The sequence below is a fragment of the Lissotriton vulgaris genome, chromosome 9 (assembly GCF_964263255.1).
Source record: "Lissotriton vulgaris chromosome 9, aLisVul1.2, whole genome shotgun sequence".
Classification (NCBI taxonomy): Eukaryota; Metazoa; Chordata; class Amphibia; order Caudata; family Salamandridae; genus Lissotriton; species Lissotriton vulgaris.
The window spans coordinates 125,466,174-125,491,365 of record NC_141697.1 but is presented as its reverse complement, the minus strand read 5'-3'; positions in this window follow the sequence as shown (position 1 = coordinate 125,491,365).

Sequence of the window (25,192 nt, the reverse complement as noted above, 5' to 3'; positions counted from 1 at the left end):
GTGAGGGTGAGTGAGGGTGTGTGAGGGTGAGTGAGGGTGCGTGAGGGGGTGAGGGTGAGGGTTAGGGGGTGTGAGGGTGAGGTTGTGAGGGTGACTGAGGGTGTGTGAGGGTGAGGGGATGAGGGTAAGGGTGTGTGAGGGTGAGGGGGTGATGGTGAGAGGGTGGGAGGGTGAGGGGGGTGAGGGTGTGTGAGGGTGTGTGAGGGTGAGGGTGTGTTTGAGGTTGTGAGGCTGAGTGAGGGTGAGAGGGTTGTGAGGGGGTGTGAGGGTGAGTGAGGGGGTGTGAGGATGAAGGGGTGAGGATGAGTGAGGCTGTGTGAGGGTGGGTGAGGGTGTGTGAGGGTGAGGGGGATGAGGGTGAGGAGCTGCTGAGTTGGTCCTTGCTCTTACGTTTCCAGGAGTGTGTTGAGGTCTTGGTTTCCAGACGGGCAAGGGCAAGGATGCTCCCCATCACAGAGAACCTCGCGTAGCTCCTTCTGAGAGTTTCTTTTCAAAGGCTCTGGTCAAAGACTGTCTTAGGAAAAACAATTAATGTTCTGCTTCTAGTTGCCAATAGGATAGCTAAGTGATGCTTCCCACACTGACTGCCAATACAGCAGACTGAGACATTGCGGCTCGGGGGGCAGATGTAGACTGAACAGGAAAAATACATCCTACGTTGAAGAACTGAACATCTCAAGCAAATCAAAGTAGGAGCTTTTGAGTAAATCAAATCACGCGCACCAGCGTTTGTGGACTCCAATAATCGAAGTGTGATAATCTCCCAAAGAAAACAAACACCTCAGAAATTGGAATTTCATGATGAAGAGCTGGTAATTAATCAGAACTTTTCAAAAATAAAAACAAAATAAGAGTTCTTTGGTGTCAATTCACCAGATCAATCTATCTACATATATCCAATCCTATCACTGAGACACGTGGAAGGCGCTTCTGTACACAGCCTCACATCATACAAGAAGAGGGCGTTTTTTCCAGAAAGATGATCAAACGTAAAAGTGCGGAAAAGAGAAGACCGGATTATGAGCAAAACTGTCATATAAAAAATAACTGTCAGTCGTACCCTCAGGGAAAATTATAGAGCTTTGAAAACATAAACGTATAGAAACAAAACTCGCGTGCAATACGTCCGTTATCAAAAGAAAGACGCTGTTGTCAAACTGTTTATCTGGACACCGCCATCCGTAAAACGATCACCAAAAATGTATATGCTTAAAAATAAGTGAATAATCAAAACGTTCAGATTTTTCCAAAATAAGAACTGATATTCTCCCAGATTCAATAATTTAAGCAGAAAGAACAAAATGGTGTCTATATTGTAAACATTTAACGGCTGTTTATTCTAAGGGTTATTCTGGGCTCGAGGTTTAATAACTTGGGAGGAAGGGATACTATTCAGGGTAAGACCCCGCCCCAAAGGAAACTACGAAGCGCGGAAACGTCAAAGGAAAGAAAGTAGAAAGAGGATCACGCATGCGCGTTAGAAAAGCTCGATCTTAACCTATTCTTGTGACAAGGTGTTCAGTGCATTTGTGGCACTTGTACGTTGCTTCTCCCCCTACGTCACATGGATGCGCCTCCCTTACAATGAAGGATGCTTAGTTGTTTCTGTACTGTACAGTCCTGGCAAGCGTGCGCTGTTTCCGTTAGTAGTGCTGGCCGCGTTTGATCGGTTACAAATTGGGGAAGTCCGGAATAGGTGGAAAACCACCAAGTATATCAGTACTATACACGTTTGAAAATGCCAACATTTTAAATCTACAAAGTAGGTGATTTACAGAAAATAATCGAGGGAGTGTATTTTCTACGTTGATTTCTGTTGAAGCACAGGCAATTTTAGGCGGGAGGCAGATACAGTAAAGCCATTTGGGCTTTATAAAACGGAAGGCTCCCACATGCATCGGTTCTGTTGGCATGTGTGGATAAATGCTGATAGTCAACCATGCCACTAATTATTGGGGGGGGGCAAATACAGGAATATGCAGATGTTGGCATGGTGGGGAGGGGGAGGAGAAATGCGACAAGGCCGCAGCAGGGGGCGGAGCGGGGAGAGCGGTGATGAGGGTGTGAAGCAGCAGGGGCCTTTAAAGTGAAGCTAAGCTTCACTTCAAAGGTGTGGGAGGAGTGCTGCTAAGGCAGAGCGCACGCTGGGGGAAGCTTGTGGGGCGGAGCCGGGAAGAGCTGCTAGGGAACAGATGGCTGGCGAATTGTTGCTGTGCACGCGCATTTTAGGTCAATGCGCTTGCGCATTGACCTAAAAGCGCACGGGCACAGCACCAAATCGCCAGTTGGGTAAAGTCTGTTTAAGTCCCTATAGTCTCGCTCTGCTCAATGCTCATGCGCATTGAGAGGCGAGACCTAAAAATGCCCACTGAAAAGTACCAGAGCGGGAAAATAAAATGGTAATAAAGTTACCTTATTACATTTTATTTTCCACCAACCTGTCTTGAATTGAGTGTCAGGACGCGGTGGGGTCATTGCTGCTGAGTTGCAGCAGCAAGCTCTGCACTTAAAGTAAAAAGTCATTTTGGCCGCCTGGCTTGCAACGGCCAGCCAGACATGCACATTTTAAATCACTCTCACCCATCTTTTTTAAGACAGCTAGGTTAGAGAGATCACAGACCTCCAGTGCTCAGAAGACTGCTGAGAGAGGCCACTACCTCCAATCCTTGCACTTCTCGTGCTGGTTAACAGCATGAGAGCAGTGGCAGGATTGGTTAGGGGAGTTGGCTGGGTTCCGTATTAGTGCCTCTCGGGAAGAAGACTGGAGCACCCGAGGAAGGAGAATGGCATGCAGTAGGCCAGGAAGGTAAGTGCCTATTTCTGTTATTTATGTAATTACCATCCATTTGCCTACCCCACCACTTTGCGTACATGCCAGCCACCAGGGTAGCTATGCCTCTGTTTTCTACCTTGAGTCTTAGAAGATATGCCGGAAGTATACAGAGCAGAGACAGTCCTTGTCAAAAAGCACAGGTGAATCCCCAGTTAAAGTGTGGGCTCTGGGTCATAGGGCTAGCGTCAGCATCACTGTGTAACCCTTAGATTAGTGATATACACTGACACTGAAGAAAGTCCAGGTCATGTGGGGAGTGCTGGATGTCACAACACGGATGTCTTTTTGCACCCAAAGCAAGATTGACAGCCCACTTGTGATGCTAGGTTCCCCTCCACCAGACACAGAAAGAGGGCATATCTTGTGGGATGGAGGCCATTATGGGTGCATGGTGGTGCAGTGTCTGTGTTCTATTCAGTCATTGTTGCCTGGCCAGGTGATACTTAGGGTGGCCATCCTTTTATTGCCACTTTGTTGGACACTTTTTGCGCCTGACAACAGTTTGCAAAGTGAGACATCAGCGTTTGTTGGGTAGCGGGTAGACTGTGTGTTGCATGGTGCATTTCTGGAGTTGCATTCTATGTATCACACTTCTAAATCCGATAGGACACGTTACAACGCAAACTTTTACAACGACACCTTTACAACACGGTTTTTACATCACAACATCCATTACAATGCGCGATTTTACAACACATGCCATCACAGTGCATTTTTAGAAACTACACTTACAACGCATTCCATTACAATGCATACCTTTACAACGCAAAATACTTTTAGGACAACAGTAGGGTAAGTGTTGGATAGTGTAGGAGTAAAAATGACTATTCCCACTCCAGTGTGTGCAACAGAAGGGTAAGTGTTGGATAATGTAGGGGTAAAAATGACTATTTTCCATCACTTACCCTTTAATGCGTTGTAACTGCATGCTTTGTAATGGCATGCATTGTAATGCATGCGTCGTAGTGAAATGCGTTGTAATAGCTGCGTTGTAATGGCATGCGATGTAAAGGATGTTGCGTTGTAATGACTGCATTGTAAAGGTAGTGCGTTTTAATGACTGTGTTGTAATGATTGTTTCCCCTCTGAATCAGGCCATTTTAAATGTTTTTGAATGGGCGGATATTAAGCTTATAGAGGGCCATTAATATTCGTATTGTATTTGAGATCCAAACTCTTCACCTCCTGGTTCAATCTTTGACTGTTCATTATTGGCATCTTTGGAGAGACACATTTACAAAATGAATAATTCTGTTATCAAAATTGAATGAAATGGATATAAGCCCTGAATCACCTATGGTAAAGAACAATATCTGCAAAGGACACTGCCCAATAACCACCCACTGCCACAAGACCCAATGAAATGGTCTTTCAATCAATTTATTTCTTTTTCCAATTATATGAACATATTGGGAGAGCTTAGAAACAGGCTCAATACATCTAGTGCCTGCTACCAAATGCAAACCTTGACATAACCTCGAACAATGTGAGTAAGTCATTGAAGTGGGCAGAAAACAGAACTAGATGTTGCCCAAGAGGTACATTTTAGCCATGGAATTAGGATTCTAGACATGTAATCTGCATCATTTTACCACGTCACCTAAATATGCTGGAAATAAACACTGTATTCTAGAGCTGGGCAGGATTAACTGCTCAGTGACTTTTCATGGGTAAAAGGGTTGACTTTGCCATCAGAATCTTTGCCACCACAATGATGCTGTACTGAACTAGTTGGAAATTGTGGAACAAGGAGGTATGGATTTTAATGCCAGACTCTTCATTGCACCAAAGTGCATGCCTTTGGGAAATGGCTTTTTGAATGTATTCCTCTGAGTGCCCAGCGGCAAGACTGAATCAATGTAAAAGCTGGTAGTAAGCATGTTGTTTAAAAATGTGAATATATTACCTGTGGGAGAAGGACCAGTGCCCAGACCCATTGTATGTGCATCAAAATGCAATATGGTGATCCATTTATAGGGTTTGGAGCGACTAACCGTGTGCTGCCATCTCAAGACTCCTGTTTTATAATGCTGTTTAATACAGGACAGAACATTCTATCCATATGTCTCTACCCACTAATTTGACATTATTTGAGCACATGCAGGCTTAATGGAAGATATAAACACGTCAGGCAGAGTCCTAGTAAAGAACCCTAGCACCATTTAGATGCACACATTCAGGCTGTTTAATGGCAGGTTGCTGTATTTACAGTTCGATTGCTGAAACTCCTCCAGAAATGGCATTGTGCAGGATGCCACCTGTGATGCAGCTCCTCCCTCCCAGCCACAGACAGGGAGCTCCTTTGCAGATCCCAAAGGGCTTACAGAGTGAAAAATAATGTACAACATTGCCTCTGTGTAAACAGCAGAACCAGAGCCACAACAATGAGACAAATCTGCAAAATGCAGGACTGTGGACCACTCTACTGGAACTCCATAGAGGCTCTGGGAGTTCAGGTTGGACTGTTCCCATTGGAACAGGTCAAGGCTGATTTGTATTTTTCAGGTTTGAAAAGGAGGTGGCGACCGAAAAACGATGAAAAGGGATGTGGCCCACAGCGATTGCTAGTGGTTTGGATTAATTCAAGTATTCCATCCATCACCTTGTTTTTGATGCCCTACGTGTGACAGGAATGCCGAGATGTGGGTCTTGTGCTCACTGTGCCACTGGAACCAGGCTATACCCGGTTGATGAGCCCTAATCAGGGCGAAACCAGTCCTGGGATATTTGTGATCCGGTTTAGGGAGGACCTGGCCTGGCAGTTCAATCTGGACAGTTCCCATTCATTAAGGTAGCACTGGGAAATGAACCCACTTACCCACCAAGGTTTGCTAAGCTTAACAGATACATAGGAGACCCAAAAATATTGATTAGTACCTGTGTCTTTGCCCATAATGGGTGGTAAAGTATATATTTTGGAGACTGTGTGCCTTGTAGTAACCTTCCATCTAACTAGGAGGGGATTCCCATTAGCAGAGGAATACATAGCCTTCACACACAATCCTGACAAGCAATCTAGAAACAATAACAGCCATAATGGTTCCATGTCAAGCAAACAAATCAGGATCCACTTTTGGATAACTCCCAAACCTATCAGTAAGACACCGTGTATTATCACTTTCCACTGCAGGAAAAGCGGGGAGTCAATACAATTTGCCTCCAGATCGCAATGGCTCTAACGCAACAATAACAAGGAAGTACAAATACAATGCAATACACCACGACCCATGGGACCCTATCCTTCTCTGTGCTTCCTGAAGTGCTTAAGCAAATCCATCCTCCCGCTGAACATCTTGGTATGAAATATGGATACTGTTGCTGGAATAGTTCTAGGCAATATTAAAGGCGATGCTGCCATTCTGACATAAGCAGGGGAAATGTGACTACACCATAAGATCGGAAAGAAGTGGGATTACCCAAAATGATGTATGTCCCAGGTATATATTTCCTTGGGAATGAGTACCCTGTGGACAAGACTTCCAAAATTCCAGCCTTAGATTAAAACAGAAAATGCGGAAAGCTCAGAGGAGAAGAAGCCAGGACCAAATAAGGGCTAGGTGACATGGCAGGCGGTTAACGTCATATTATAACGTAGAGTACGCAGACAGATCTCACTTGAGAGACTGAAAGCAAATTAAACTCCCAAAATGGAAATACTTCTATCTACATTCTGTCCAGGATCATGGAGATGGAAGGTGCTCAGATAAATACTCTATCAACCAAAGAAGTGACTGTTCGGATTTTTACAAAACTGATTATCCCTATCAACACAAAGCACCAGACATAAGACAGTCCTGGTACAGAGGGCAGAAGTATAGAGTGAAAAGAGAGGAACAGGATTCTGGTAAGAAGCTGCACGTACTGAAGAAGAAAGGAGCAGCTGATAAGAAACAGAAGGCCTTTCAGAGTGAGGGTTCTTTTGATGAATGGTGGAGTTGTTGTGTATGTGAACAGTACAGCTAAGGCTGTGGGTCTTTTTAAACAATAGTTGATCACCATTGGTCTCCTATAACATTGAGTTTATCGAGAGGTTGACTTTCACTGGCTCCCCTTTTGAACTTTCCTGTTTTTTGCTGATTTTCTTCCACTCAGTTTGCTATGGCTACCAATTGGGGCTTAGCTTTCGAGAATGCTGAAGTCCAAAATATCTTAGACGAAAACCAGAGTCTCTTAGAAAGCGTCCCAGTCCAAGTAACAAGCAATGATGAGGGATGGGCAAAAGTCCTGGTCCTTAAGAAATCACATTCCAGAACAACAGTCCATGGAATAGTCATGGCACAATACCTCCATGACAATTGTGCACCTTCAGGCCTCATTGTAAACAATGCACCGCGACTATTCCTTGATGACAAGGAATTCCTAAAAGACTGGTCAATGATTGCCTGGAGATGCACAAGGGACTGGCTAGTCCTAATCATTAAGACTGCAAAAAGAGTGGCAGACAAGATACTTATTGAGATTCAAGTACTCGAGGGCCAGATTAAAACCACACTAAAAAGCGGTCTGTTCAAAAAAGGACAGGACGATAGTGACAAAAATAACAAAGATTTCAAAGAGTCAATTCTTTTCACCAAATTAGAAAAATTCAAAAAAGACTTAGCCAGATTCTCAACCGAAAGAGTATACCCATACACGAGCGATTCTTACACAGCACCCACATTTAATCGAGGTGGTAGAAAAGGTGGCTCAACATATGGCACATCGAGCTCAGAAGGAGCATCTAGCGACTCAGACACTTCACTGAATGGGTCAGCAAACAACACTCCTAGAGGGCGTGGAAACCGAAGGAATTGGAGGGGTGGACAACACCCACAAAATTTCAACAATTACCAACCATGGTGGCCGGCCAATCCCTGGATGTTTGGACCGTCCTACCCTCCTCAAATGGGTCCCTTTGGTCCCCCCCAAATGCAACAAGGCCCCGGAGCTTTTCCTTTTTTAGGGTTTGGCCCGAGACGGGGCAGGGGCAGAAGGAGACAAGGAGCAACACCACAAGTCCACTGGAATACCACGCCACAGTCCACGATGGATCTTCGCAGCGGGAAGAAAGTCCCACAAGACACCGCAGGGACGAGCAATCCGACAACCTCGTGATGAATCTCAGCTCACATACTCTATCTCCTAACGAGGAACGCCTCTTAAACAAAGGCCTCGGCTTTGTGGCTACTCAGAAAGGGGATCCTTTCGTAGCACAGGTGGCATTAGCCAAACTCTTCAGAAAAGTAAGACTACATTACTTTTTCTCTAAACCAGGGAATATTGAAACACCTATTGTGGATAAGAATACTGGTCTAAAAAAGCCATCCACATTTAATCCACCAAGTGTCGGATTGCCTCCAAAGGTTTTGACATTTGAAACAGCTGTAGAGAACGATATTAAACATCTCTACCAAACCGAGAACAGACCCTTCATCAACCTCTCCAGAGATGAACAATCGGCGCTGCGCTCATTAACATCCAACGAACATATAATCATCAAGCCAGCCGATAAAGGCGGGGCTATCGTTATTCTGGATACCGAGACATACAGAAGTGAATGTCTGAGACAACTGAGCGATCGGAGATCTTACCTCCCACTAAATGAAGACCCCACAGATAAACTAAGGATAAAAATAGGCAACCTGGTAGAAGAAGCGACCACTGAGGGTTGGATTACACCGCAAGAAGGGCAATATCTCCTCACAAGTCACCCTACCATACCATATTTTTATTGTCTCCCGAAAATCCATAAACCCCAGAGACCACCACCAGGGAGGCCTATCATTTCGGTAATTGGGTCCATATTGGAACCACTGTCGACCTTTGTTGACCACTTTTTAAATCCTATGGTCAAAGCCATGCCCACGTACCTTCAGGATACGAAGGACGTTCTGAGACTCCTTCCAAGTATACAATTCAACACCAACACTGACATCCTCGTATCGTTTGACGTAGAGTCATTGTATACATCGATTCCGCAAACTGAAACACTAGAAGTTGTGGGGAGTCTATTAGAACAAAGTGACCACCAGTCCATCACGCCAACGCGGTTCATCATGAATCTAGCAGAAATCGCTATGAAAGAAAACTACTTTCGCTTCGAAGACACTACCTACCTACAAACATCTGGGACTAGTATGGGTAGTGTCTTCGCTCCAAGTCTAGCGAATCTATACGTTCATAACTTTGAGCAACAGGAGGTCCTTACACCTGCCAACCCTTATCTATTATCGCTACACCTGTGGAAGCGATATATAGATGACATTCTGGTGGTCTGGCGGGGCACAGAAGAAGATCTTGTGTCTTTCCATGCATGGCTTAACACCAGAAATGCATACCTGAAATTTACCATCGAATTCAGTCGGACGACATTGGCATTTCTCGACCTGAAAATTAATGTGACTTCCAATAGTCTCGAATCTGAACTCTATCGCAAGCCCATGGCCAGAAATGCACTTTTGAGATACGATAGTTGTCATCCCCGCGCTCTAAGAGACAATTTACCTTTTGGCCAGTTTCTTAGAGTACAAAGGAACTGCTCCAACAAAGAGGCTTTTAAGATTCATTCGAGAAATCTGGAACAACAACTTAGTGAAAAAAATTACCCAAAGAAAATCATTCGCCAATCCAAAAAGAGGGCATCAAATAACAACAGGGAATCTCTGCTAGAGATATATCCTCCCAAAGAAAAAACCAACCGCATCACCTTTGTTAACACATTTAACAGCAGATCCAATCAGGTTCAAAAGATCGTAAAAAAACACTGGTCGATCTTAAAAACTGGGGGTGATGATATCCCTTTACCACTTTTTGCCTTTAAAAGAGGACAAAACCTCAAGGACCAGTTAGTCCATACACGTCCACGGAACAAGGAACCCAGACAGGTGGGCACACTGTGGGATTTGCCGCCTGTTCAAGGCCACCATCCCTGTGGGGCTTGTTCAGTGTGTCCCCAAACTTGCAAGTCAACGAGCATAGATATAGGGACAAATAGACCATGGACACAAACCAGGTTCACCAATTGCAACAGCAGCAACCTGATCTATTTGATAACGTGTCCTTGCCAACTTCGATACGTTGGCATGACGACTAGGAAGGTAAGGACGAGAATACAAGAGCATAAAAGCACAGTGCGGTGCCGCAAACAAGCCACCCGCCTGACTGCACATTTCCTAGAAAAAGGACACGGCCCTAATGATTTTTACTGGACTGTTTTAGAACAACCACTGATCCCTGAATTTTGTCCAGACGCTGGCCGTTTCTTGTTCAAAATTGAACAGAAATGGGTCTACAGACTGAACAGTGACAAGGCGGGACTCAATGAGCCTATACCGTGGATGTCCCTTTAAAACCATTATTACATCCATTGTTCAGTATATAGACCCACACCTAACAAACGTGCCTTCTGTTTTGTCACTTACTGTGATACTTTCCAACATACATACACTGATTATTTTACAGACAATTGCCGTGTTTAGAAAATTCGGGCACACTTGACTGTGTCTTTATAACACACATAAAATGCGGCAATAAGCCTGAAACTGTCAGTACATCAGGCATAATTACAGTTAAAAATATAAAAATATAAACTGGGCTTCAGCGCTAGTTGTTCGTAAAAACTACAATATTACGCATTTCGAACTACAACTCCCGACACACATAGTGATCACGTGACTACAGCTAGTCACGTGACTCAATCTCCCGAAACAATCGCATAAACACAGCGCGAATTCCACAACCGGTGCCCCCCCAGACAGCTCGGATGACTGTCGGGAGACACCGACGGATAGGTAAGCCGCGCGCAGGACACTCTTGTGTTTAATGCGCTTAAAAAACGCCAGATATATGAGTTGTTTCTGTATCACTTAACGTGGCTGGGAGTTCACCATCTCAAACAGCGTAACGCTAGGACGTTTGATTTCTTATCCAGAACACCATAGACGGGTCTCCTTATACTTTGCTAAAACTCATGTGTTTTTCTACATGTGCAACATTACACACAGGGCTTTGTAATATGTAGAAGATCATATCAATCCTTTTGAGATTCAATCTTTTGAAGCGGAGTTTAAGACCAACCATCTGAGTCTACGTAATCGGCGAAAACAGTGAATGTTCATAAATAATCCATGTACCTTTTCATGGATTTTTTCAACTGAGCCATGATTGCCTCTTTTCTTTCAATTCAATTTCTCTACTTTAGAGCGGTGCTCCTCATACCTGAGCCGCAGCCAGGTGGGGTGAAGCTCCTCAACCATCGTTTATGGGTGAGTGTTTGGAATGGAACTTATTTCCCAGCATGTGCGGATCTGGCGCCATTATATTAAGGTTTAACTTGATAAAGTATCATAAAACCGCGGGAAGATGACATATTCATGTTCTTTTGTTTTGTTTGTCTTTGTTTTTCCCTGTGGATCCAATGCTTTGATGCGGTGCGATAACAGTACATGGTTGAGCACACAACCTGGACTTCTCAGGTGATATCTTTTAATTATTTTTCACGAAAAGCAGTAGTTTTTTAAACAACAGGTCCTGAAGAATGCATGGAAACTCTTTTCTTTATATGCAGAAACATGTTGACCACTACTGATTGCGGATATTATTTCAAACCCGCACTTGCACTTGTCTTTTAGCCTTAGGGACTGGGAGACACTAATAAATTTATGATCTCTACCCAGTTCACCTAATTTTATAATCACTCACTTTTTCACCCCTATCACCTCACACTGCTTTTTTCTCAGTCGCCACCTCAACACCTAAAAATCATGCAATACTCTCCTCTCACAACTCTTTTTCGGTCACAGTAACATCTGACCGGCCGTTTTGTTCTGTCTCCTGGGCGAGGAGAACCCAAATGATGTAAAAGAGGACAGTACAGTGTGGCTTCTGATGGGAATTTTTTCCATACGTCCTTGAGCCCTTACTCGGCCAACATCACATTTAAGCTTGCATGGTGTGTTCCCACGGGTGTTATCTGTATTGTACTCGCGTTGTGATTCCTGGTGAATAACTCACTCTTTTTGACTACTAGGTACAATCTGGTGTTTAGAGAATGGTGGAGTAGGCAACAACAATACGAGTCAGGTCAGCAGAGTCCAAAGGACCCTTCTGCCTTTTCTAATGGTGAGTGTGACTCATAACTATATCCAGGTGGGAATTACAGATGGGCATGTGGAGGAGCCTGGTGTACATATGAATATCCAAGCTGAAGGAAATGTAGTGTTAAAGAAATCTGCGCTCCACTGATGTAGAAGTCTGAAAATGTTCATTAGCAAAAAGAAAAATAGTATGTGAATCCCAGAGCCATACAAGTTGATGATCCGGCATCCCATGAGCATACTGCCAATGTATACAACACAGTACACAAATGTATATATTTTCATACACATCACTTTCATGAAGATCATGAAATGAAACTCTAGCCAAAGAACCATACAGACACAGAAACTGAAATCGTGAGATAGTACACAGTCCACCTTCAAAGAGATACAGAAATATATACTTTCACTTTTCAAGCTTTTCAAGTATGTGTTGCCTGTGATGCCAGACATGAGAGTGAGGCATTACACACCAGAGAAGGGCATCATTTGGTAGCCTTAACTAACAATGAGCAAAAGATGGCTGCTGTTGTTACAGTTGGAAGAAATAGCCAAATGATGTTCTGGACCAGATAAGTGAAATTATTTTAAGCAATCTTACCCGAGAACGACTTGCCACCTTCATCTATGATTGCCACTCTCAATGGAGAGGAGGTCATAATTGGTGTCCTTTCACCATTTGTCGCCCAAGCATGGCTCAGACTGCAAAATATACCTTGTTATTAGTTCCTTCCAAATCAAAGAGGTTGGGATGTCAAAGGCTCAACGCATGCTGCTGATCACTGCCTTGATGGGATTTTCTCTGGTAACCCTTATCTAAATTGGAACAGCTCTCTTCCTTTAACCTGGTCTGACCACAAAGTTGTTCTCTTTGAAATCTCATTACCTTGAAGGTCATGCTCCAATCAATCTGGGGAACCCTTCATTAGTCGTCCCTGGAATACAATTGAGGCAAAGCATTTAAATTCGCGGCTCTCAGTAACTCCTCCTAAAATGTCAGCTGATTGGAAACTGCAGTAGCAAACTACCACTCTTGGCTCAAAACGGCAATGACAGATGTAGCCCCGCCTAAAAATAGCCGGCGCCTCAGACGCGCACCTTCAGAAGCCGTGTTCAATGATACCCTCAAAGTTCAGAAAAAACTGGAGAGGAAATGGAGACTGGAGGAAAGCACTTTCACCAAAAGAAAATACAAATCATCCCTTCAAGCTGCCTACTTCACTGAGAAAATCAGAGAGGCCAATAGAGGCCCTAAAACATTAGTTTCCACAGTAAAAAATCTAGCCAAACTCCCAACCCCAGAGAATATTTATTTCAGTCAGGAATTCTGCAATTCCCATGCAGAATCCTTTTAGCACAAGGTCAAGGCTGTTTTTTACATCTTTGTGGACCAATCCAACGGTCTGGCACAGTCTCCTGCCCAACTCAGCAGGTTACAAACCACAACGGGAGAAGTTTCTTCAACTCTTTCCTCCATTACTGCCTTGACCACTGAACAGACAACCAAAATAATTGTTGCAATGAAATCTGGCTCCCCCTCAGATTCCTGTCTCCCTATTAATCTGCATTTGTCACCAGAAACTGTAGCCTTTCCCCTCACAGCCATTTTCATCGCTATGTTTTCAGCTGGGCACTTTCCGGCAGAGTGGAAGAAAGCTTCTATACTCCCTCTACTAATAAAACAAGTCTGGACGCTAAGGACACGCTCAATTACAGGCCCATTTACAGACCCATATCTAGACTTTCCTTCCCTTCGAAAGGTATTGAAAAGGCCATTAACACTGAATTGTCCTCCTTTGTTAATCAGAATGTAATCTTGGACCCCTCCCAATTTGGCTTTCGGGCCCACTATAGTAGAGAACTGCAGCTCATCTGGTCAATCATGAGCTGCTGCTGGGCCGTCTGGCCTCCATTGGAATCAGGGATAAAGCGCTCTCCCTGCTGTGCCCCTTTCTGTCTGAACGGTCTCAGCAGGTTGAGTTGGGCAGCTTCAGACTCCCCCATTCACATTGCCGTGTGGCGTCCCTCAGGGATCTTCCCTGAGCCCAACATATTTTGTTCTTTATGTCACTCCTCTGGCCAAATTGATAAAAAGTTACGGATTTGTCCTTGTCTCGTATGCAGACGATACTCAAATAATTGTCTCAGTTAGCAGTTCACTCAGCTCTACAGCCACCAGATTCCATGACTGAATGAGCCACATAGGAAGCTGGATGACAGACTACTGTTTGAAACTTAATTCCTTAATTCATATTTGGCAATAATCCCTCTATCTGGATTGACAGCGGGTGTCCTGCCCAACTTGGCTGCTTACCTTCGCCAGTGCCTAAAGCAAAAAGTCTCAGAGTCATCATAGATACCAAGCTCTCTTTTGAAGCACAGATCAATTCCACCACTTCGGTCTGTTTCTTCATTCTTAAAATTCTCAGGAAAATATTCCCCATGATTCCTCTGGAGTTAGAAAAAACTGTGGTATCTGTACTGATATCATCAAGGCTGGACTAATGCAATGCTCTGTTTACCAGAGCTTCTAAACGCAGTATGCAGAAGTTACAGACTGTTCAAAATGCTACAACAAGAGTACTTTTAGGAATCTCTAAATTTAACTCTGTGACCAATGTCCTAGCTCCTCCACTGGCTGCCAGTAACATAATGGATCCAGTTCAAATCCCTCTGCATTGCATTCAAATAATTGAACAATTTAGGGCCAATGCAACCATTTGAAACCCTACATCCCAGCAAGATCCCTCAGATCAGCCGAGCTTGGGAATCTGGTCATCCCAAGAATAAAAAGGACCAGGTGGAGTTGTAAGAGCTTCACAAATACAGCAATCAAATGGTGGAGTTCCTTACCAACATCACTCAAAAACGAAACAGCTGCTAACATTTAGAAAGGGTCTAAAAACATGGCTGTTTGGGCACAACTCATAATTCATCTGAGCTGAATCTGTCTGCCTTCATGGATAGCCCCTAGACACCCTAGGGCAGCGGTCTTCAATCTGTGGGGCGCGACCCCCAGGGGGGTCGTGGAGTCCTGGGAAGGGGGTCACAGATTCTGCAGAGTGCAGTTCCTGGCATTGGGTTGAGGGTGCTCACGGCGTAGGCCTAATTAACACGAGGTGTGAAAAACATCAACGCCTCATTAACAAGTAAAAGGTCTTTTAAAGACCTGTCAAGTACTCGGGTGTGACTGTGTTTGCGTCCCTGAAGCTGTTACAGCCGGGCTCACATACACGAGCTGGGGGGAGATGGGGGGCTGGGGGAGTGGCTGTACTGTAGCCCTTTGAATTCAATGGATGTTGCACACCTGGAGCTGTGGGTCCCGTGACACGTCCTCAGCCCCCAGCAGGGGGGTACAGAGATGCCCTCCCATGAGTGGGAAAGAAGAAGGAAGACGACGCAGAGAGATACTGACCCCCCCCCCCCCATGAGAGAGGCACAGAAAAGGTGGGTGGATGAATGATGGGTGGATGGATGGATGAAAGGCTGAAGGATGGATGGATGTGTGAAAAGGTGGGTGGATGAATGATGAGTGGATGGATGAATGAAAGGGTGGATGGATGAATGATGGATGTATGGATGGAAGGAAGGATAAAAGGGTGGATGGATGAAGGATAGATTGGTGAAGGATAGATGTATGGATGGAAGAATGAAAGGGTGGGCGGAAGGATGGATGGATGAAAGGGTGGATGGATGAATGATGGATGGATGTGTAAAAAGATGGATGGAAGAATGAAGGGTGAATGGATGGATGAAAGGGTGGATGGATGAATGATGGATGTATGGATGGAAGGATGAAAGGGTGGATGGATGAAGGATAGATTGGTGAAGGATAGATGTATGGATGGAAGAAAGAAAGGGTGGATGAATGAAGGATGGATGGATGAAAGGGTGGATGGATGAATGATGGATGGATGGATGGATATGTAAAAAGATGGGTGGATGAATGATGGGTGAATGGATGGATGAAAGGGTGGATGGATGAATGATGGATGTATGGATGGAAGGATGAAAGAGTGGATGGATGGAGGATGTATGTATGGATGGGAGGATGAAAGGGTGGATGGATGTATGGATGGGAGGATGAAAGGGTGGATGGATGAAGGATGTATGTATGGATGGGAGGATGAAAGGGTGGATGGATGAAGGATGGATGTATGGATGGGCGGATGAAAGGGTGGATGGATGAAGGATGGATGTATGTATGGATGGAAGGATGAAAGGGTAGATGGATGAAGGATGGATGTATGGATGGATAAAAGGCTGCATGGATGAATGATGCATGGATGGATGTGTGAAAAGGTGGGGGGGATAAATGATGGGTGGATGGATGAAAGGGTGGGTGGATGGATGAAAGGGCGGATGGATGTATGGATGGGAGGATGAAAGGGTGGATGGATGAAGGATGGATGTATGAAGGATGGATGTATGGATGGGAGGATGAAAGGGTGGATGGATGAAGGATGGATGCATGGATGGGAGGATGAAAGGGTGGATGGATGTATGAATGGATAAAAGGTTGCATGGATGAATGATGGATGGATGTGTGAAAAGGTGGGTGGATGAATGATGGGTGGATGGAAGGAAGGGTGGATGGGTGAATGGATGGATGATGGATGGATGTGTGAAAAGGTGGGTGGATGAATGATGAGTGGATGGATGAATGAAAGGGTGGATGGATGAATTATGGATGTATGGATGGAAGGATGAAAGGGTGGAGGGATGAAGGATAGATTGGTGAAGGATAGATGTATGGATGAAAGAATGAAAGGGTGGACAGATGAAGGATGGATGGATGAAAGGGTGGATGGATGAATGATGGATGGATGTGTAAAAAGGTGGGGGGTGAATGATGGGTAGATGGATGGATGAAAGGGTGGGTGGATGGATGGATGAAAGGGTGGATAGGTGAAGGATGGATGTATGGATGGGAGGATGAAAGGGTGGGTGGATGAAGGATGGGAAGATGAAAGGGTGGATGGATGTATAAATGGATAAAAGGTTGCATGGATGAATGATGGATGGATGTGTGAAAAGGTGGGTGGATGAATGATGGGTGGATGGAAGGAAGGGTGGATGGGTAAAGGATGGATGTATGGATGGAAGGAGGAAAGGGTCGATGGATGAAGGATGGATGTATGGATGGAAGGATGAAAGGGTGGATGGATGGATGTGTGAAAGTGTGGGTGGATGAATGATGGAGGGATGTGATGAGGTCTAACAGGCGCATTTATGGTTGTCAAAAGTTGATGATGACGAGTACCAGTTTCTAGAAACTTTTGTCGGAAGGGGGTCCTTACGCCTAAAAAGGTTTTACAAGGGGGTCTCGGCAGCAAAAAGTTTGAAGACCTCTGCCCTAGGGTATTGTGTGCTTTATAAATATTTCATCATCATAATCATCATCATAAGGAAGCAATATCACATGTTATTCTCTGGCATGATGAGTTGCAAGGTCAGTGCCAATTGCTTCTAACCCAAAGCAAAAGGGAAATTAAAAAATAATTTTTAGATGACCTATTGTGTCAAGGTGTAATCTCTCTTTGCCAGCCTACTATAAACACCTTTCCGATATCTAAACCCCGAGACCCATCTTGGCAATTAGTTTTGGACTATTTAAATTTGAAACCCCATTGAAAAACACATGCTGGACAAAATATACACATCACCAAGTAAATGAGTAAAAAATACAAAATAATATTGAACATCTTTTTACTCCCCTAGCTCTTTTTCTCTTATGTCCCCTATAATATTTTCAATTGCTGAGACATTCATTATTATTGAGGTAATTCTTAACTGTATGATTTACAGAACAACACCACATAATAAATATTATATTTGTAAAATACCAAATTTTCTGTATTCACAAATTTTGTTGTATTGGATAGACCTCCAACCTGTGACAACAAGAGACATGCCCTCCCTCCTCTTTTCTTTACTGTGCTGCTGATCCGCCTTCTGCTCGTTGGCACTGGAAATTGAGGTGAATAGGACAAGAACTGTTCACTTCTCTTCACCCACTTGGACCAAACAACAAACTCTAAGGGCCCCCTAATTTAGATGCTGGCTGCCAAAGGTAGAGAAGACTGCTGCGGTCCCACCGACTTCGCCAGGACTTCGCTCTCCGCTCCTATAGCAGGATGTGCTGCAGAAGGCGCAGCAAAACTCCATCTAGGATTCCTGCCCTCCAGATTTGGATGTGGGCAGTTTCAAAGGGAATTCCACTTCCTACTTCGAGTCGGCAGAAAGGGATGAAAAGGGGTGACAACTCACCTTTCTTTGGGGTACAGCCTGCAATGTCATCCTCTGCTCCTTTGCCCAGGTCCCACCTTACCTACTGCACCTTGATCGTGATGGAACGTCACCCTCTTTTGACAGACCCGAAGGTAGGTTTCTGTGGTGTGTGCGGGTATACATTGCATGATGTGTGTAGGCTGGTGGGGTGCAATGCAAAGAACAAAATATGCTTGTAGGATAGAAGGGTCTGCTTCCTATGGTCACCCCCAATTTTTGCTGTGATTCTCTGGTTTTTCGACTTTAATGTGGCTGTGGGCCTGCTGATCAGACCCACAGTCCAGCTGTTCTCTCTCTAAATTGATACCATGTACTTTAGGTACATACCTGATTGGGAATTGGGTCACTTTTGTGAGCCCCTGTATAGTGTATCATAGGTACCCAGGGCATAGGTGCATCCAAGGCCCACCAGGGGCTGCAGCATGTATTATGCCACCCCTGGCTGGCCATCCAAACTGACACCACAGGCTGATCACTCAGCTTGGGTAGGGGGGTGTAATCACCACTTACTTAGATATAGTATTCCTATATCTACCCTTATATATAGACACATAGGTACCTATAAGTCACTCCTATGGCAGGCCTTGAAAATCCTGAAGGCAGATTGCTTGGTTTTATGTGAGAGGGTGCTCTAGCATGAGCTGAACCCTTCTGCAGCTTTCGGAACCATCTCCTAATAGCTTATCTATGATATAGCCATACCATATACTCTTAAGTACATTATAATCCTCGCGGTTAATGCTAACTTTGGTTTGGCTTTATCAAAACATGTCGTGTAAGGTGTCAAACACTTTGGAATACTACCCCCCTCACCGCCACTTCTGGCGGCGGGGGAAGCATTCCACCCTTCTAGAGGGAGAAGACATGTAGTTACTGCTTTACCCGGTTAAAGTTAAACAGAGCCTCAGCATCACAAAATGGGTGCTGCTGCCACAGACATGAGTCTGACCTCCTGCTGCTGGATGAAACTCCGGCAAGGGAGGCCTGGACAATAGGTTTCCTGTCAGGGGAGGTACTAGCACCTACCTAGACAGCCTGTAGTGTATTAGGGCAGGGTGGGTTGAATGGAAAGATGCTTTTCCAGACACTGCCTGGGGCACACAAGGTGCTCCATGCATAGCCCAGTTCAAACCAGTTGCTGGGGCACTCCAGCCCCGCTCTAGCGCAAAACAGGACAAAGGGAAAGGGGTGTAACCACCCCCTTCTCAGGGTCCACCCATAGGAGGGACCTAGCAGGTAATCCATCCCCTAAAATCAGTATAAAGATAGGAGCTGTGTCTAGAGACTTTAGATTAATCCTGGAAGAAACTTTGACATGAACTCTTGGATCTTCAATGTTCTATATTGACTAGAAGACTGAAGACATCTCCCTTGTGGTCAAGGAGTGACCACCCTGTGCAAGCAGGCATCACCAATAACTTGCCAGTTTGCTTTGTCGATGCTCCTGCCGGAACCCGAAGACTCAGCTACTCAGGAACTGGACTTCCAGACTTCTCCGACTCCGATCCACATCCACAGCAAAGCTAAGACCCGTGGCGGACACGAGAAACGTGGGACCAGACACCTTAAACATGCTGCATTTTGCTAACAGTGCAACTACCGAGGCACCCTCGAAGTTGTGCATAGGGGTTTGAAAAGCCCCAGACCCGAGCGCCATTTGCACCAAAGCTCAGCCCTCCACAATCCACGAGTGCCGCATGGGGCCTGCTCCTGCATTTCAGCTTGACACGACTTCCTGTTCCCTAGTGAGCCCTCTGAAGATGAACCTTTGAAACTACACCACTGGCCTGGTTGCTCCAGGCTTGCTCCAGCTTTCCTGCAAAGGAGAAGCTCCCCAGACCTTTCTGGTCTGCCTTGAAGCCAAGCTTCATTTCCTGCATGGGTTGCAATTGCCAAGGCTTGTTGTGTCCAATCCGGATACCGACACCGCAGTCAACTAGACCCTTTGTGGGACAGCTTGAATCCAGCTCCTGGCCATCGTTGACGCCTCCTGGTCCTCGTGGCTGCAGAGACAAGCTTTGCATCTTTACCTGAAATCACTCGACATTGCCTGGTTTCTTCCTGGTCACTGGCTAGTGACCCAGACTCTGTCCCTCTGCTTTCAGGTTCTTCTCATCTCCGATCCACCCTTGGATCCACCCGGACACCTTTCCTCTGGTCGCCTGCAGCACTTCTTTACAGATCTCCATAAAAAACATCGATGAAACCCGACACGAAAAGTCACCTATGCACCCGGCTTCCCTGGGTGAGGTAACTCGAGTAATCCGGTACTCCCGTGGGTGTTGACTCTCGAAGTGTCCTAGTTTAAAGGGGTTTTACCGTAGTCCATCCGGAAGTGTCTTAAAACTGTAACTTTGTAACTTCTACGTTCTCCATTGTAAGTCAATGGTAACTCGCGACGGTGTTTAGACACTGCACGCGTCTCTCGTGGGTCTCCTACTTCCTAACCTTTGGTTGTCTAGTGTAGCCCCAGCGATTCCCTAGGCCCTAGGCCAATTCCCTATTCCTGAAGTGGTTCTTATACCACTTACTTAGCATATGGTTTGTGAGACCCCTAGGGCAGAACTGCATTTGTGCAACTTATAGTATGCTTAATGAGTAACTTCGGATGTATTTCGATCTCTGACCTCATAAAGAGTTCAGAGGGGTTGTTATAGAAATAAATACATATATATTTGATATATACCTTGTGTGGTGTCCTTTCATTTGGTACTCAAGGGATTATAATTGGTAAAACAGCTTCCTTCAAATGCTCTCTGAGGTTGTAGCCTAAGACTGCTGGTCCATGCTACCACTAGGATAGCTTGTCTATAAGGTTGACTTTACAACCACCATCAATAAGGGTCGTTTAGACTGGTGCAAGAGCCTGACTAGAATATTGGACATCAAATGCCAGGCTAACTTCTCACAATGCTCACTACACATTACCTACATACACACATGTACACATACACAACATATATGCATCGTACGTAAATAAAAAAGTTACTTACCTGTCTCCCCACCACCCCGTTTGCAACCGCCAGTACTTTACTAACAGGACACTGCCAGCTCAACGTGATTATCCAAATGTGCTCAGTTGTACCCTGCTGTCAAGATGCCGACAGCGGGCGGTTCACCAGCACAGAAGACTGCCGCCATGGCGGTCTTCTGTGTATTGCGTATACATCTAATTATGGCGGGCAGAAGACAGCCAGCTCGGCGGAGTACTCAATCCCACCACGGCGGGCCAGAAGTTGGACCTCCAAGATTTAAATCAGGCCCTAGCTTTTGATTAATTATGTGAAGCCTCATTGTGTAATCAATATCACCATCTCAGTGCCTAAGAAATATCCCCCATGTAGCAATTTTTTCAAAGAACTTGCTAAAAAATATTAGGTAATGTTGAAATTGTAGTGCGTGTAGGGAGGGTAATGTGCCTGTCCATTACTAGAACTTTGTAGCCACAGCTGAGGACAGAAAGCATCTCCATATTAATCTGGTCTGATTACATTTGACACCCAAAATATAGCAAATTGTAAACTGGTGTTGTACAAAGCTTTTTCTCCTGAGACTGTGGCGAGCGATTATCTCAGTGGCCAACACACCATTGCCTTTCTACTCTGCGCAGAATGACTGCTTTTAGATATATCTTGAGAAAGCATATTAGAGCATCGTCGCCTAACATACAGACAATCACACAGCCACCCAGATAACATGTTAGAAATACTATCACTCATTAGTACTACAGAAAGTATACTAATTTAACTTATGTAGTAGCTTAGTATATATCTTTAAATTGAACAAACTTTTACGGAACACTCACACTCACTGGATGATATCGTAAGTGATGTCATCTGAGATGTCATAGGTGATGCCATCTGGTCATATGTGATGTCACTGACTATGTCATGAGGGAAGTAATATGTGAGGTCATAAGCAGTGCAAGTTATAGTTAGCTCAGGTAACTGTTACTGCTGAATTTCAATGGTATATATATGTGAAATCTGAACTATAATGTCCCTGTAACCTTTGGTTTTGACAGTGAATTTCTAATGTTTTTAAAATTCTGTTTCCTTATTATAACTTCCCTCTAACCTTTGGTTTTGTCTGTGAATTTCTAAGAGTTTTGGGGTTTTTGAATTGTATTTGCTAACTATAACACCCCTGTAACTGTTGATGGTTTTTGTGAATCCCCATGGATTTTAATGTTATTTCCTAACTATAACATCTCTGTAACCTTTGTTTTTTAAAGTGAATTTTGACATTTTATTACCTAATTGTAACTTGTAACCTTTGAGAGTGAGTGTGTGAGTGAGCTCATGAATGTCCCAGTGAGTGCGTGAGAGCCTTAGTGGGTCTGTGAGTGGGTGAATGAGTGTCTGAGTGGGTATCTGAGTGGGCGTGTGAGTGTCTAAGTAGGTCTGTGAGTGAGTGTCAGAGTGACTGAGTGGGTTTGCGAGTGGCTCCATGAGTCAGTCTGTGAATGAGTGCATGAGTGTCTGAGTGGGTCTGTAAGTTGGTGCATGAGACTCTGAGTGGGTCTGTCAGTGTGTGTGTGAACCTCTGAGTGGGTCTGTAAGTGAGCACAAGAGTCTCTGAGTGAGTCTGTGAGTGAATGCATGAGTCTCTGAGTGGGTCTATGAGTGGGTGCGTGAGTGTCTGAGTGGGCCTGTGAGTGGGTGCATGAGTCTCTGAGTGGGACTACGAGTGGGTGTGTGAGTGTTTGAGGGCCCTCTGTTTTCTCATCTCTGCACTGTTATGCCTTTTCTGCAAATTTTTTTGTTTTGCCCTCTCTTTTGCCTTTCCTGCTCATTTTCTGCCCGCTTTCGCCTTTCCTGCTTGTTTTTCTGCCCTTTGTTTTGCCTCTTTTGCTTGTGTTCTGCCCTCTATTTTACCTCTTCTGCCCACTTTTCTGCCACCCATTTTGCCTTTTCTATATGTTATTTTTGGCCTCTGTTTTGCCTCTTCTATCCTCCTTCTTGCCTTTTCTGCTCCTTTTTCAGCCATCTGTTCTGCCCTCTTATGTAAAGGGGAGGGGGCCGCGCATCCCGAGCCTATTTTGGCCCAGGGGACACAATTCCCCGAGGCCCTGCTATATCTCCCTGGGTGCCCTGGAGCCCACCGAGGGCACACCAGTGTGCTATGATGTTGACCGCGGGGGAAGTCTCAAGACCCCAGTAGTGCCTGCCGGCTCCCTATCTCCTGCGGGGGCCGACATTGCTCCCGCATGCTGGGAGCTGCTAAATATACACCTCCCTGCATGCGGGAGCAAACTTTTATCTCTTCCATGCGGGCAGGGAAACAGATGAAATAACTTAGTTTGACACCTCCTGCTTGCTTGGAGCGGAGTTAGTGTTTGCTCTCGCCTCCCAAGCAAATGCAAACTGCTATGTCCCAGGGGTGGTCCCTGATGCCAGTTTGGGCAATGGACGAGGACCCGCATGGCCCTCTTTTTTCTTTCATAAAGCCCTGAAGTTGGGCTATTAGAGCCTCAGGAGTAGGCTAGCGTGGCCCTACTCCATTTTGTTCAAGACTCGGCTAGCCCTGGCGAGGTGGTGGTCCCCGGGCCAAGTTTGGCTATAGGGAGGGGGGGCCTCATGGGCCACCTCCCCTTATTTAAAATACAATTAATACCCTGGACCTGGCCCACCCAGGGGCAAATCTTCAAGAAGCACGGGAGCCTGTGCTTCTTTATTTTTTAAGTGTTGTCATGGATTTGCGACTCCGTGGCAATTTTAAAAAAAATGCTTTTTTGCTCTGGCGGGGTCCCTAGGGAATTCCAGTTCTAGGGGGGCCAGGGTATTCCTATCCTGTCCCCTTTTCTTTTTTTTCATGTTTTTTTGAGGATTCGGTAAAAGCCGAGTCACAAGATGGCTGCCAACAATTCCCGGTTGAAGTGATGGCAGGCAATCAGATTTCCGCATGGGAACTGTCAGATCCTTGGAGGATTCTCATCCCTATATATACAAATTTGGATTTTCCTTGTTATCTCCAAAAGTACTGAACAGATATATACCAAATAACAATAAGGGTGCTTTCTGAACCAAGAGCTACCTTTCTGCCAAACTTGACGTAATTCCGCTCAGCGGTTCGGGCTGTAGTCACATCTAAAATCCCTATGGGATTTAACATGGGAAACACACTTTTTGTATCCCCATTTTTCTTGGGTCCAGCATGACGGATCACCCTGACACTTTCCATGCACAACTAGAATCACTGGTGCACTTTTTTGGGAAAATGTCATGGCGATTTGTCAAACGGCACAAAAGATATAGACAAGTCAAAAACCACTTTTCCTATGTAAATTTGGTCCTAACTACAACTACCTACTGGCAACAGTCAGTAGGTAATATGTATATATATTTTGAATAAGTTGTGTTCCTCTCACTCACTCTTTCATGCCTTTTCACTGGGCAGTATCACTGGACAAGATACTGGTAAAAAAACTTGTGCCTGCACACAATTAGTTTGTTTCCACAGTGGCATAACAAAACTTGAGGGAGCCCCCCTGCAAAGTAAACAGAGGGGATCCCCTCTCTGGCGCACCACCTAGCATTTTTGCTGGAGCTTGGAGGCCCCCGCACTGTGGGGTCTGCGGGGCTTATGTTACGCCATTTTGTTTCCACTGTCACCCATCACCAAATAATCTGAGTTAAGGGAACTTTAACCACCCTGATTCAGAAATGGGGTACCCATTAGATCTAATCACAGTACAAACAGCACAGTGAGAACACACCCACTAGCAATAATATTTTTTTCGAGCTAAGCAACCAAGTTCTAAGATGACCACAAATACCAATTGCGTAAAGACAACTTCATTGCCTGGACATGCCACATGTGCAGCTGCTGTCCCACGTGTTCTTTATTTACGGAGAAGTTAATTATGATGTAATGTTTTGTCTGCAATTGCTAAGGGAGTTAAGTGTGTGGTGCTCATCATACTGGTAGCAGACATAGGGAAAAACAGTCAGAGTTTATGCACTACCATGTGCTTGCGTGGGAGGCGTGCACT